This window comes from Coptis chinensis, chromosome 4 (genome assembly GCF_015680905.1).
Source record: "Coptis chinensis isolate HL-2020 chromosome 4, ASM1568090v1, whole genome shotgun sequence".
In the NCBI taxonomy this organism is placed as follows: domain Eukaryota; kingdom Viridiplantae; phylum Streptophyta; class Magnoliopsida; order Ranunculales; family Ranunculaceae; genus Coptis; species Coptis chinensis.
In genome coordinates, this window is record NC_141459.1 from 79,177,554 (window position 1) to 79,191,713 (window position 14,160).

The 14,160-nt window shown below is 36.6% G+C and overlaps 1 long non-coding RNA gene and 1 pseudogene across 1 annotated transcript; both read left to right on the top strand.

Annotated features, from left to right (window-relative positions):
• The first annotated feature begins 1,334 nt into the window (after positions 1–1,334).
• On the top strand, positions 1,335–12,926 carry LOC147504974 (uncharacterized). Its single transcript, XR_015220501.1, has 4 exons — positions 1,335–1,673; positions 4,747–5,113; positions 6,493–6,559; positions 12,667–12,926. It is a non-coding gene; the product is annotated as an uncharacterized LOC147504974 (long non-coding RNA).
• On the top strand, positions 11,143–12,147 carry LOC147504975 (uncharacterized; annotated as a pseudogene).
• Positions 12,927–14,160: the final 1,234 nt, after the last annotated feature.

A 14,160-nucleotide genomic window follows, 5' to 3' on the forward strand; every position in this document is an offset into this window, starting at 1 on the left:
GGTCTAAAAGTACGATTGTTAAGGGGTTAAAACTACAGTTTTGAGCTCTTATCATAGTTCATCTAGGGTTTTCCCTCTGTTTATATAGGGAACTTAGATAGTTGGAAAGAGTCCTAATTAGTATAAGAAAGCTTCATGTTCGGTCACGATCTTGCTTCAGTGGCAAGATTGAGTTTATCTTTTCAGAATATGCTAATTCAGTATTGGACATGTTTCCTAACTCTTCAAGGTCGGTTCCTTGTGTAATTAGGAAGATTTTATTCAGGCTTGAATTGTTCCAAGCATAAATGTCCAATGGACATGGGTTAGGCTTTGTTATCAATGGATTTGAGTTATTGGGATTTGTTTGACATTGATTCGTGCCCATTATAGTTAGGGCTTGTGGACCTGGACTTGATAATGGGTCTGTATCCGTTAGGGGTATACAAAGGAGGGTCCCAAACATCGCCCCCTCTTTGTCATATGGTAATGATGTGTGGCAAAGAAGTGGATGTTGTTGTAGTTTGTTTTGAAAGGTTGTACAACGGTTGAGAACATATGAAAGGGCGTGGAGAGATTTTCAGAGAATCTGTCGAAACATTGCAATTTTCCAAATCGGTTTTGGCAACTATCTTGTAAGTATTTATTGACATCTTTTGCATATTTCTTCGGTAGAAAAGGGGAAAGAGTTAGGGTTAGGGTTTGAAAGTGATTAATCTCGGTAGATTTTGTGAAGGGAAGATGTCTTCTGATAGTTCTGTTGCAAAACCGGTCAATAATCTTGTGCCCTTGGAAGCGGTGCCAATGGAGCTTGAGGAAATTGAAAAGCGTAGGCGTTGGGGAACAATGCATAATCCAAATGGTCAATTTCCCATAACTGTGAGACCGGAAAATCTTGATTTGGAGTTGGAACTGCAAGTGAATCTTATTATTCCTTGAAATGTTGGGTTGCGAAGGATTCATGGTGAGAATTCGCTCCGCGCCGCCTCCTGCTAGTGCATTTGCGGCTAGCTATTACAAACTTCGTTATGGATTGAGTTTGCCGTTGGACTTTGAAATTCTGATGATGCTGAGGGCCTGACATGTTGTTCCTGGGAAAATGCGTGTCAATTTTTATCTGATTTTGTCACAGATTGCTAGGTTGGATGAAGCATTTGGTCTGTCGTTCCGTCAGAAGGAACTAATGGCAATTATGCAACCCAGTCACTGGAGCGGGCTGAGATATTTTTCCAGTGTTATAACAACCCTATTTTTTAAATTAAATAAATAAACATTTATAGTGTGTATTTTATTTTGTTTATTAATATTATTTGGACATGGGTTTAAGTGGGCTTTAATTAGGAAAAAAAAAAAAAAAAGGATAAAAAGTGAAAGAGAAAAACGTGGGTAGAGAAGAGATAGGGGGTTATAACCACCGAACCTCTTTTCTTGTATTGGGGGGAAAAAAATGATACGTGAGAAAAAGTGAAAAAAAGGGAGGGGAGAAAGAGTTCTAGGTTTTAAAACAAAGAAACGTAAATAGGGAAAAATGCTATTGGAAAGCAATTGGTAAAGATCGATCAATCAAGTCTCGCTCTTCCGGAATGAAATTGATTGGTATGAAGAAGACCCTGGTTTTTCACACTAGACGCGCTCCTCGTGGTGAAAGGACTCACTGGATAATGCATGAATATCACATGAGCTGCACTGAAGAGGTACTATTTAAAATACCCCTTACAGTGGTATATACCGCATTTGAACTTGGTGAGCATGGGTTGTTGATTGTTTGTATGTTATGTGAATACGCCAAGGATATTGTTCTGGTTTTCTATTTTATTTGAAGTTGTTAGTTTTTTTTGTAAGGTTACTCTAAACTCTATATATAAAACACCTACTAGCTATGGACCACTGTCTAGAACTTGTAAACAATATTCAGTAAGGATATTAATATTTTTATTGCATGTCATATATACTTAATGAAATTTATCTATTTGGAATCGGTTAAGAATTAAAATGATGTGAAATTCTTTAGTGGTAGTTGTGAGGAGATTTTAAGGAGTGAGTACTAGGGAAGAGTTGGAGATGATGTGTACGTGTTGATGTCTTGCAAGTACGTGGAATCATACTTACTAATTTTCTATTGCTGAAGAATTGGAAATTTGTAGAAGAGCTAGGTATGAGCATATTAATCCAAAGGAGTGTTTGGCCTTTGGTGCCACAGATGAGAAAGGAGTCTATGACAAAGTTCTCTAATAGAAACAAAGCTATATGTTGCTCTGTCAGAAATTATTTGAGAAATGGCGCTACAATCTGCTAAGTTACATGTCAAGTTCGACTTGTATGCAGATACGTCGGTCTACTGCTGAACAAACTAAGTAGTTTGGAAAATAAAACACGAATATAGACCTGCAAATAGATAGCATAATAGTATATCATCGCAAACATACAAAACCCAAAATCCAGTCCAGGGAATTAGAGAACTCAGGAGAAAAATAATTTTCTACATAGGGTTTGATTACAAATTGCATAAATCTAGGGGGAGAGTTAGAGTTTTTGTAAAACATGAAAAGTTGAGTTTTATGAGTCTTCTTTCTAACTCAATTGGCCTCATCCTATTCCGAGTCCTGTGGAGACAGCTATGATGTCTGGAAGTTTGGTTGACAGAAAATAGTGCGGCAGAATTCAGTTTCTGTGCACTGTGTTCGAGTCCAGTTTTCATATAATTAGAGTGATATTTAGTATTTTTGTAAAACATGAAAGAGTAAGTTCTGAGAGTCTTATTTTCAACACAAAAGGCCTTGTAGCGTTTGGACACTTGTGGAAAGAGTTGTGGTCTCCGAAAAATAATGCGTCAGAATTTTAGTTGGTTAAAAATTAGGATTTTTACCGTTTTCGACATAAATTTTTATTTAGATAGGCTGAGGTTGGGAATTTGAGTTTTATATGAAAAACTAAGTCTGCATACCCTAGTTTCTAAATAATTAAGTTGCGTGTCTTTTGGATGAATGTAGGAAAACTATAGTATTGACAAGTTGGCTAGAAAACCTACCGTGGTATCATTTTATGTGCATGAATCTGTTTTGAGAAATGTGTCTAGTAATGAACTAAAAGTCTCTTAAACTTTTCTTGGGGTGTTTTATATAGTATTTGTAGCCTACTTTTAGACTGTGGTTTTATTTGGAACCGACATGGTTCATAAGATCGTTTTTGGATAATCAAAAGTAGAGAAATATCCATTTTTGAGTTTTTGGATTTAAAGGTTCATAGTGTATCTCTGAGTATGAAACTTTACATATATAATTATGGGAGTATTTGAAACTTATTGTAGGTGATTCTATATAGAATAATTGTTGTTTTCTTTAAATGTACATACAAGGATATTGATAAATTGGTTAAGAGCTACGTAAGGCTTGATTCTAATCTTGAAAGATTAGATACATAGGCAGCTTTTGTAAAGGTGCAACCACCATATTATATATTATATATTAGTTTTAGTGATAATTATATATGTACAATGTTAGTACTAAATTGGGTACATGATACTGGTTGTTTAAAAAATAATGTATTCATTGAATGTGTCATGAATGACCTGTTAGTATTATGATGGGTATTCTTTGAATGTGGCGGGAATTATCCAAGGTATTCATTGAATGTGCCATGAATGACCTGTTGGTGTTATGATGGATATTCCTTGAATGTGGCAGGAACGACCTAATGTATTTATTAAATGTGCTATGAATGACCTGTTGGTGTTATGTTGGGTATTCCTTGAATGTGGCGGAAATGACCCAAGGTATTCATTGAATGTGCCATGAATGACCTGTTAGTGTAATGATAAATGGTATTTCCAAAGATGAGGGACAAACCATGTTTTATCAATTAGACTTCAATGTCTTAAATAAGGTTTGATTAAGAATGAAAATTTGACTGGCTGAAATAAATCCTGTTATTGTGATGTATAACTCTGTTTTGCAAGAGGGTAGGATTTGTTAATCTGGTATGCAGGGGACGTAAATATCCTACCCTAAAACGACGTGATGGCTTAAAGATAAGGTGTATCAAACTCATATTTAATTAAGTTATTATATGTGTATTAAATAAGTGGAATGTAAGTGGTATTTATCTTGTGAGTTAATTTGGAAAATAGGAATGATGAGTACGGTTATATGAGTTTCTTGGAAATGTATATTGGGATTGAAATCTTACTTGGGAAGAAACTACATGCCGTTTTGAGAAAACAGAACTAATTAGTCTTCCAAGTTGAAATGATTGAAATATATTTTATTGGTGAATGAAGAGTTGTTATTTTGGTTTTAATTTGATCTCATTTTTTTTTATATGGTGTTTAATAATGGGTTATTAGGGTTTCGTTTCATCATGGGTTTTCAGAATATGGAATAGGGTGAGGATAGTTCCCTATTTTAATTTTTTAGAAATTTGGGGTGTGACAAGTGTCTTCAAGGCTGGTTATCAGAGAAATTTTTTTGGGCTATCCAAAGGTTACTTGGGCTGGGATTCCCTTGCTTTCTTTGTGGGTGAGGCTTGGTCCTCCCCAGGGCCAACCCTGCGTTTGAATGGCCCAATGCAAGGTCCGTAGAATGAGGCCTTTATTTCTTTGTTTTTTTTTCCCCCAAAGAATGAGCTTTTTTAGATTAATGGGGCCTTTTGTTTTGGTTTATATTGGGGCCTCTGCAAAGCCTTAGACAACATCACTCATTTTCACAGTAAAGATTTGTTATCCTCTGGCTTTTGAATTGTTGATACTGATCTAATTGATTGTATTTGCAGATGCTGATGTGCTAGTTTGGTCATGTGACTCTGCAAACTTAGAGGCACTTGGAATCTTGGATCTACTTTAGCGTTAGACTTTCGGATTTATCTATCTAATAAGATAGGGGTTTTTTTCCCCAACTAAAAGACAAAATAACACACAAAGGACGGCTCAGATCTGTTTGAGCAAGATCAAACGGCTGTTCTTCATCCTCACTTTTCTTCTCGAGTCTTTCTCTCCAATATCGAGTCTCTCACCAAAGAAGCTCGAGCCCGATCTACTCTCTCTGATAGAAGGTCGTCTTTCTTCAAGAGAAGGAAGCTCCCGATACGCTTAGTTACCAGTCACTATTCCTAAGGAATTCTCGATCTGCCTCCATGTCTGGTGAGTCATACATGTTAACCTTTATGTGAAGCATAGAAAAAAAGTTTCCTGAACTAATGATAGTTTGTGTAATCTCATGTTTTTTTTCTTGAACTTTCTTATAATAATTAGTTGTTTAGCTTACTTTCTTATATGCACTCATTTCGTTATTTTGATTTTTGTTGTAAGTTTACTGTTGAACGCGGGAATTGTAAGTTTATTGTTGGATTTGAAGTTTAGCAAATAGTAGACGAAGTCAGTTTATCATTGTAAACATTGTTTGACAGAATAAACATTGTGTTATCATGTATGCAAACAGTGTAAACATTGTGTTATCATGTACATTATGCTATCCCAAATTAGTTTATAAATATGTATGACAGAGTTGACTGCGTGCTGAATTTAGTCATGTTTTTCTATTAACCTGAAAGTCCATTTTCACAAGGTTTGGTAAGTAGTCTAGCCTATAGTATACCACAGAAAATTTAAAGCTATGTTCAGTGTATACTTTTTCCTTTTTTAGTTAAGGTTTGTGCGGAACTTATGTTGGTTTATGAAGGGAGAAACACCATGCTAGGATTGTGAAGAGAGGGTTTGCAGTAGATTTGTTTGGGCGGAATTCTCTAATTTATATGTATTCTTCGATTAGGAGAATTTGAGATGCGAGGAAGGTGTTTGATGAGAGGTGTGAGTTTGATTTGGTGTCGTGGAATTTGAAATATGATTGTTGGGTATGTGAAGAATGGGGAAGTTGGTATTGCAAGGGAGTGTTTTGATGTGATGCCTGAAAGAGATATTTAGAGCTGGAATTCAATGATTGCGTGGTATGTTGGAGTCGGCGATATGGAGGCTACTCGAGAGCTTTTTGAGGGGATGGTGGTTAGAGATGTTGTCAATGTGTTGATGCTTTGTGTTTACATATCGTTTGTGACATATTACAAGTTTCTTAGAGTATTTGTCATTATGCGTCAATGTGTTGATATTACGATACTGTTTTGTGTTTTGCTTTGGACTGTTTTATATTGGTGCTGCTTTCGTTAGAATTTATCAAACCTGAATAGAAAAAAAAACATAGATTTGGCAAACTGTTTTGTGTTTTGCTTTGGATTGTTTTATATTGGGGTGCTGCTTTCGTTAGAATTTATCAAACCTGAATATAAAAAAAAAAAAAAAAAATAGATTTGGCAAACTGTTTTACTTCATGTTATTAGTTAACACCATTTTTTTAGGCAGTATTTGAATTTTATTTTTTACTTCCAAGTGAGAGGATTGGAGTCAATCCTCTGATGAAATTAAATTAAAACATATATTGGTGTGGTTTTGTTGACAATCACTCATCTGATTGTCAGGAGGATATTCATGAGCTTCTCGAGGATATTAAAATCCCATTTTTTGTTCAGGAGGATATTCATGAGCTTCTCGAGTTTCACAGAAGTTGGTTAGAGCTCCCCTAAACCAATATTCCAGGTATAATATTTCACCAGCTTTTGTTTTTAGAACTCCCCTTATTAAACCATCATTTCAGTTATGATACCATTTAACTTTACGCATAATTTCCTTCCTAGATAATCATGGTGAAAGAGCGAATTCAGGTTGTGAAAGAGCGAATTGCAACAGTATGAAATACTATTATGTGATTTCACTTTGTGTCATAACCACTTTTAAATATTACTTGAACATAGTCCCGAGTAATGAAATTGTTTTTTTTACATAGATTTACACACACCCATATATATGTCCAGTTACATATCTATCATTATATTGATTGTTTGTTATTTATGAGTACAACTATATCAACATATTAACGGGCGTATCTTAGGTCGTGACTTCATTACCACAAACTGGAGAAATGAAAGAGAGGGGAAAGGAGTCGTTAATTCACACAGTCAATTCTATAGCACGACATCCTATTACGCCTTCCAATCCGATATATGTGCCTCCCTATCGAAGATATGTTACACCCCCCGAATCTGGTATATGTGCCTCCTAATCGAAGATCTACTACTTCTTTATCTGATGTGCTTCATAATCAAAGATCTACTCCTTCTCCATCTGTTGTGCCTCATCATCGAATATCTACTCCTTCTCCATTTGTTGTGCCTCCTAATCGAAGATCTAATGCAACTCCCAATAGGCTATCTGTTGTGCCTCCTAATCAAAAATTTACTGCAGCTCCCAATAGGCTATCTGTTGTGCCTCCTAATCGAAGACCCACTGCAGTTCCCACTAGGCTATCTGTTGTGCCTCCTAATCGAAGTTTATTGTGGTTCCCAATATGTTATCTGTTGTGCCTCCCAGTCAAAGATCTATTGCACCTCCTAATCGGAGATCTGTTGCACAATGTCTTCAAAGAGAAAGGGAAATGCAAGTGCCTTTAGATCACAATCAAATTACTATAGCACAACAAAATCGGAGACAGAGAGAAAAAGATGTTATGTCTGATTACATAGCAGATTCTTTTAAAAAGACGAGGTCAACGTACAAAGTTGGGTCATCTTCATCAATGTATGATATCTCTCACAGAGAAAACTAGCCTCCAGTTACAAAAGATGTAACAATGCAAAGTTGTGAGGATAACACTATGTGAGTCAAGTGCTTAAATTCTCACTCTTATGTTAGGTTTCAACATACCGTAAAGCGTGATATATCATAGGTCTATTTTTGCAGTGATTATGATATGGTTGGATTTGACGAAAGTAAAGAAGAAATTCTTAATCCTCATAGAGGCCATGCGCTTCCAGTTCCAAATCGCCGCACTTTCTGGGAAAGATGGATGTTCTTTGTCCATTTTGTTCGGCCATTTATTGGAAAGATGAACAGCTATCGAAATCAAGACGCAACCAACCTTTATTTGGAACTTGCTGTTTACAAGAAAAAGTTAAGCTACCGCTTTTTTCTCCACTGCCTCCTGCACTTAAATCTTTATTCGAAGGATCTAATAAACGTACAAGATTATTTCGTGAGCAGATTCGGCAATACAACGTGTGTAATGCCTTTACCAGTCTTGGTTGCAAATTTAACGATCGTGTGTTACATAGACGTGGTCCTACCTCATTCACTGTTCATGGGGAGTTGCGGCATCAAATCGGTTCATTGTTGCCTAATCCAGGGATAAAACCTAAGTTTTCACAACTTTATATTTATGATCCCTTAGCTGTTTTGGATCATCGCCACAATCGCAACCCGAATTTGTCAAGGGAAGTGTTGAAAACTGTACAAGAAACTCTTCTGCAGACCCACAAGTTTTGTGATATCTATACGCAAGCATTTGAGGTTTTAACTGAAAATGCTTCTGAGAATAACAATGTTTCGGTCCATTTACACTATGATCCGCGTTCGGATAGACGAATGTACAATCTTCCGACAATTGATGAGATTGCAGTGATATTGCCTGGAGATGGGAGTAAGGTTGATGCCATGCGTGATATTATACTTCGCTTGAGAGGATGGCATGAGTTGGAATGGATAAGCGAATGTCATCCCGCTTATTTACCTTTGCATTATGTTCTTTTGTTTCCTTATGGGGATTTGGGTTGGTCACTTGATTTAAAGTTGTGGGACGTCAAGAGAAATGCTCCAAGCAATGCAAGACTCACCCAATTATTGTATTACGCCTACCGTTTGTTTGAATGACCCACAGAGTACTCATCCATCTTGTTAGGGTGTAAATTGTTGCATGAATTTTTGGTTGATGCTTGGGTTGCATATAAACAGAACCGGCTGCGATACATTAGACTAAATCAAGACACCATCCGTTCGGATGTGTACAAGTGCTTGATAGATGTTGCACTTGAGGGATTAAGTCCTGATCAAATTGGCCAACGGTTCATTTTGCCTTCCTCGCATGTTGGAAGTCCAATGCACATGTACGAGATTTTTCAGGATTCAATGGCTATCACCCGACACTATAAGCACCCAGATATTTTTCTTATGGTGACTGCAAACCCTAATTGGCAGGAAATTAAAGATGCGCTCAAGGATCACCAAACTTCGACACTTCGGCCTAAAATAGTTGTATGGGTATTCGAGTTGAAACGAAAAGCAATTATGAAAGAAATCTTGAAGAATGATATCTTCGGTCGGGTGGTTGTATATGTCTATACCATTGAATTTCAGAAGCGGGGTCTTCCACACATGCATTTCCTTTTATTTCTCGCGCATGATGACAAGATCCGAAACAGTGAGCAAGTGCATAAATTTGTATGTGCTGAATTCCCAGACCTTGACACCCACCCTGCATTGTTTGAAACAGTGAAGAAGTGCATGGTTCATGGTCCCTGTGGTGATCGAGATCCGAATGCTTCATGTATGGAAAATGGTCGATGCACCAAAGGCTATCCAAAAGAGTTTGTGGAAGAAACAATTATGGATAAAAAAGGGTACTCTATTTATCGAAGGCGCGACACTGGCAAGAAATATTTTGTGAAGAGGAAGAATAAAATGGTTAAAGTTGATAATAGAGATGTTGTTCCCTACAATGCATATCTGTCTGAAATGTTTGACTGCCATATCAATGTTGAAGTTTGTGCATCGTGTCAAGTTGTTAAATATATTAACAAGTACATCTACAAAGGCTATGACAAAGCAACAGTGGTGGCGGCAGGAACAAATGATGAGATTCAGCAATATATCGATGCAAGGTACATTGGACCAACAAAAGTTGCATGACATCTATTTCAGAATCTAATGCATAAAGAGTTTCCAAGTGTCCAACGATTGGTGCTTCATTTAGAAGGTATGCATAGGGTTGTTTTCAATAGCAAAGAGCCCATGGATGCAATTCTTGCCCGAGCCAGAGACCAAACTTCAACACTGATAGCTTTCTTTAAGCGTTGTGCTGAAGATCCAGATGCATGAGCCTATACCTATCAAGAATTTCCACGACACTATGTTTTCCACAAAGACTCTCAAGAGTGGACTCCTAGGACTCAGGGACCTTCCATTGGTAGGATGTATTTTGCAAGCCCTAATACCGGGGAACGGTTTTATCTACGCTTGCTACTTACTATTGTAAAAGGGCCTACCTCCTTTGCATATCTTTATGAAGTCGGTGATACCGTGTACAACACATACAAAGAAGCATGTATTGCCTGTGGGCTGTTGGAAGCTGATGATGAGTGGATACAATGCCTAGAAGAGGCGTCGATAATGAAAACTGGATATCAACTGCGGAGGTTGTTTTGTGTAATTCTTTTAGAGTGTCATTCGTTATGACCAGATCTACTTTGGAGTAAATTTGCATCGAGTATATGTGATGATCTTGGACACTGGCTTCGAACAAAGCACGACATCCTAGATCCAACTGATGAGCAAATAACAGATTACGGCTTATATCTGGTGAAACAAATCCTTTTAGAATCTGGGAGGACATTGAAAAATTTCCCGCCCATGCCAAAGCCAAAAGAGGATTGGAGTAAAATTGTTGGCAATAGGCTCATTTGGGAGCAACGCCAACTTAAGCATGAAAGCATAGGAGAAGAGGCTGCAATTGATGTGAGTCATCTTAATGACGAACAACTTCATGCTTACACTGCTGTGACTGATTCAGTATTTGGTGACAAGGGCAAACTTTTCTTTTTGAATGGAGCAGCTGGTACAGGGAAAACTTTTTTGTATAATACAATTGCAAAGGCCTGTCGCAGCATGGGTCTTATTATCATCATAGTGGCATCACAGGGAATTTCATCTTTGTTATTGTCTAGTGGACGCATTACTCATTCTACATTTAAAATTCCAATTGATATGATGGATACCACTTTTTGCGGCTTCACTAAACATTCTGACCTTGTGACCTATTTAAAGAAACAAAACTAATTGTTTGGGATGAGGTGCCCATGCAACACAGATACTGTGTTGAGGCTGTGGATAGAACACTTTAAGATATTTGTGGAAACAAGAAGATATTTGATGGTATCACTACAGTTCTTGGTGGTGATTTTCGACAAACACTACCTGTTATACCGTTAGGCCAGAGAGAGCAATTTGTTGGTGCATCACTACGACGCTCTTTTTTTTGGAGTTATTTAGAAGTTTTGCACTTGGTATAGAACATGCGGCTTGAAATGGCAGAGTCCGAGAATGTCGAATTCGCCTATTTTTTGTTGGAGGTGTGCTACTAATGCCTTCTAATTAGAATGTTTTTTTTTCCATTAGTTCCATATATAAACGAACTATTTTAGAAACTAATGAATTTATTTTTTTCTTTGATTCATTTAGATTGGTTCGAATCCCAAAGAATGCGTACAATTGCCGAATGGAATACGCAAGTGTACCAATATCCAAGAACTCATCTTCTCTGTCTATCCCCAATTAGATGTTATGGACACACCGTCTCCAAATTTCTTAACTGATCGTACTATTCTTGCTGCCCGTAATGATGATGTGAGTGCAATTAATGAGGTTGCACTGAATTTGTTCCCTGGTGAAGCGCTTGAGTATTTGGCTGCAGATAAAATCATCGAAGATGATATTGATAATCCAAGTGGGGCTCACTATATATCTCACCAAGTTTCTGAACTCCCTTGACCCTTCTAGCTTACCACCTTTCAATCTCAAGTTAAAACCTGGATGCCCTATAATGTTGCTCAGGAACATAACACCTAAAGATGGCCTTTGTAATGTGACACGACTTATGGTGCTTCAATGTGCGAGTAAAGTCCTTCAAGCCAAAATTTTGACTAGAGAGAAAGCTGGAAATCCGGTACTCATCCCAAGAATATCTTTGGCTCCCTCAAATTCAGAGTTGTCTTTCAAACTATCAAGGCGACAATTCCCTGTTCGACTAGCTTATGCCATGACAATTAATAAGTCGCAAGGCCAGTTAGTGAAATATGTTGGCATTGATTTGAGGACACCGGTTTTCAGTCATGGACGACTCTATGTGGCTATGTCCAGATGTACTTCTTTAAAAAAAATATCCGTTTTTCTTCCACCTAATGCAAGAAATTGTACCACAAATGTCGTATACCCAGAAGTTCTTCTCTAAGGACATTGATACCAATGAGAAAATGCGAGTAAGAAATTAAAGAATGCTACTTTTATTGGTTTAGAAATTAAAGAATATGTTGTATCCATATACATGCTATGTAAGTTTTAATGATAGTTTTTTTTTTTTTATGATAGCGTGGATACTTAAAAATAAGAATAGAGATTATTTTATTTTGAGAACCATCTCTTTTGTAAATAATATGCTAAATGTATCAAGTCTAAAAAAATCATGTGTATGTGGTTTGTTTGCAGGTACCAAGTTAAATTGCCATAATTTTTTAGCGACATGATTGTAGTCTTTATTCCATAGCGCATTTATCCATATGGTAGCATAATGGTGTGAACAGTATGCATAGAGGGGAGAATAAGAGAAATGAGGAACTCGATCAGTAGGCGTAGAGTATTTATTTTATTTTATTTTTCCCTTTCGTTACTAGAATTAGCCCCAGGTGAAAAATTATGCAAAGTCTTCTGTAATGTTTAATGAGTTGTCTTTTAGTTTTAGAAGTAATTTGTGTTATGTATAAATATAAAGTTATATATTTTGGTATGGTTGATCTATGAGAATTGTATTGTTTGATTTTCAGGTTATGACAGGATTTATATTTTTGAAATGTTGAAAATACAAAGGAGACTCTGCTGGATTTTTTATTTAAAAAAAAAAATGATGATGCTCTTAATTGAAGACTCTCTCCCTTTATTTTCATCATTCTCATTCTGATATGTATTGAATTAATGATTGTGTAAGGGTATGTGTAATAAATTGGTTTGTGAGAAATGAAATGTATAGAATTGCAATAATTAAGCTCACTTGAGTATGCGTATAAAATGATTGTGAAGTATAAAACTGTTAGAAATGGTTATATCATCGATCTAATGCTACTATAGAGATGGTCTTTTGGAGTGTTGTTCAAAAACAATGTGTCTAGAGTGCCAACTGGCACGGGCATTTAATAGTAGTTATAATAATCTCTATTAGTAAAGTACATCATAATTAACCTGGCCTTTTAAATTAGACCAGCCTTTTTACTACCACCAAATACCCCTAATGAAATATAAATAAAAATTATTCAATGTCTTTAAAAAGGACTATTTCGTCATTTACATTTTTATTTCTATTTATACCCTTCAGTTACAACACACTCACAAAGGAGTTTTATGTAAATTCAGGTCGAAAACCAAATCCTCGCCTATATTGCTATATTGAAATGTACGCGGGTAGTCTTACCATTAATACCCACTTAAATGCCATTAATACGGGGTCTTAAAAACAATTCAAAATTTTTTGTTCTTTCAACTTCCCCTCCTTTCTTCAAATGTTTGGTTTTTCAGATCTTGAGAAAGACTCATTTGTATGTACAAAGATGACACAGTAAGGTACCATTTTTTTTTCCACTCCTCATTTCTCGACCCCAAACACTCTTCTCTCAAATTCCCACCACGAATCACTCTCCTCAAAACATCATTTCACATCAACACACCAACTCATTACTCACCTTTAACTTTTCTCCTCACTCTCCACGACACATTTTAAAGGACTTGATTCTGACCCCAAAAAAACATTCTTTTCATGGAACCAAGCACCAGTAACAGTCAATAATGGAAATGTAGCTGTTTTTAAGGAAAAGAGGAGTGTATTGGCGGTGGTGATGTTGGGTTGGTTAGGAGCTGATCAAAAAGTCATATGAAGTCGTAACAGTACTGATTTTTGTTTTATGCAAGGACTGGGGATTTTTTCAAGTGATCAACCACGGTGTACATTCTGATTTACAGAAACGCATTGAATTAGTAGCAAGGAAGTTTTTTGGTTTGTCAACAGAGGTTTGTCAACAGAGGAGAGAAGGAAGGTGAGTAGAGATGAGGAGAATCCGTTGGGATATTATGATACTGAGCATACTAAGAATGTTAGAGACTGGAAAGAAGTTTTCGATTTTACAGTTTCCAATCCAACAATACTTCCTGCTTTACATAACCCTGAAGATCATGAGGTGCAAGAGTTGAGGAACCAGTGGCCTGAATATCCCCCTGAAATTAGGTAATTTTGTTTCATTTTGTTAATTATCTTAGTTCTGGAGAATAAC